Source organism: Drosophila suzukii, unplaced genomic scaffold (assembly GCF_043229965.1).
Source record: "Drosophila suzukii unplaced genomic scaffold, CBGP_Dsuzu_IsoJpt1.0 scf_5, whole genome shotgun sequence".
NCBI classification, from domain to species: domain Eukaryota; kingdom Metazoa; phylum Arthropoda; class Insecta; order Diptera; family Drosophilidae; genus Drosophila; species Drosophila suzukii.
In genome coordinates this window covers 1,295,062-1,296,857 of record NW_027255937.1, presented here as the reverse complement: position 1 = coordinate 1,296,857, position 1,796 = coordinate 1,295,062, and the positions used below count along the sequence as shown (strand labels likewise).

Genomic DNA, 1,796 nt, shown 5'->3' with positions numbered 1-1,796 from the left:
AACATCGCATAGCAACAGCACATCTACCTTCAAATATAATAATAAATAATCTAATAAATTTGTGCACTCGAAGGCATTCCAAACGTTTTGAGCGTGCTGATAACTCTCTTCAGAACAGTGTCTATCAGTTAATTGGTTATAAAAATTTTCGCGCAACGGTAATTGTGTATCTGACAAGCGTTCAACTGAATTTAAATAGCTATACGGAAATATGCCTTTACGTTTAACCATTTGAAATTTGTTCGGGTCCGTGAAAAATGACTTTATTGTGGTTAGATTTTCTTCTTTTAAATAACTGGCTAAGCTGTCTAAACTGGAAGGCATAAATCTAAATGAATCTAAAAATCGAAGTTCTAACGTTTCATTGGGATTTATATAAATTTTCTTTGAGATCGAAATATAAAACTCTTTGTTTAGCGGAATTATAGAAATATCACCAGGAATTTTAATTAATTCTTTTACAAATAAATGAGCATCGTATGCCGAGAGATTATGGAAAAATATTGGGAAAAATTTTGCTAATTTATAGTTTAAATTGCAATTATTATGTGCTACACCTCTATATTTGCCTGTTAAGTGACAATGGTCTAGAACTCTTTTAGATTGTTCAGTTAATATATTACCGCATATACTACAATTTTGTTCTAAGTCAATTATTTTTTGTTGCTCCATTGATAGCGGATATAAGGGTATCGTTACATTTAAGTGATTTTGATATAACACTAAACAATCATTATATATGCTCTCAACAAAATGTGTTGCACAATCTTCACCATAATATATTCGATATATATCCAAACTATTGTCAAATGAACACTTTATATAATAACTATATGCATACGGTATGTGCTTTTGAATCAAATTTATGTTATCCGAAGTTTTCAGATTCATCCCTTCTAAAATACACTCAAAATCAGCATATGCTACAAAAGGAACATCTAATTGATTTTTTAAATTTTTAAATCTTAAAGTCGCCGTTTCATTTGTAGGCATCTCAGTTATAATTCTATTACACTCCATAATATGTCGTTCCAGTTTGTCGCTATCGTAGAAATGTAGAAAACAGCCATTGCATAGATGAATCTTCCTCGTACTTTTCGTTATTTGTTTGCGAAGTAATCTAATGGAGAATCAAAGAAATAAATATAATTTTTTTATTTTTTAATTTTCTAATTTAATACTTACTTGGAAATATTTTTAATCCAAGCATAGTGATATTTGTCATCCTTCTCGAGAAGTAGTAGATATATAGTGTGTAAAACGTTGTCAGTTTTATTATTAGTTAAATAATATGGACCGATAATTGTCTTTTCATCGCTGTCTACACCCAACACAGTTATACTAATTTCAGGATTATTTTCTTCAAATATTTTTATGCTGTCGACCGGTGTGGGGAATTTTAATCCACTAAAATTTAATGATTTATTATTTATATTTATTATATCCGATCCAATGTTGTAAATTCCTTTACGTTTATATTGATTGGGTAGATTCTTATTACAAGGTAATTTCACAAAAGCCGATATTAATGCCCATTTAAAACAATATTCGTCTCTATTTTGCACGTTGATGCAGGCTTTTCTGTTTACTATTTCTCTTGGTAAACCAATGAAATTCGAGCCCTTTATTAGCTGATATTTATTTATATTAACTTCTAAATGAACTATTTCAATTAGGGACCAACCACTGTCTCGTTCTTGAAACTCGCTCATCTCACTTTTTATATAGTCATTTAAATTTTTGATTATTTCATTTAGATTTTCAGTCTGACTCATTGTTTGATTTAAGACTTGCAT

At 29.4% G+C, this 1,796-nt stretch overlaps 1 long non-coding RNA gene across 1 annotated transcript; it reads right to left on the bottom strand.

The window, feature by feature from the left end:
* Window positions 1–754: 754 nt before the first annotated feature.
* LOC139354984 (uncharacterized) lies at window positions 755–1,448 on the bottom strand. Its single transcript, XR_011605782.1, has 2 exons — window positions 1,186–1,448; window positions 755–1,120 (listed from the first exon to the last, which is right to left on the bottom strand). It is a non-coding gene; the product is annotated as an uncharacterized lncRNA (long non-coding RNA).
* Between the last annotated feature and the right edge of the window lie 348 nt (window positions 1,449–1,796).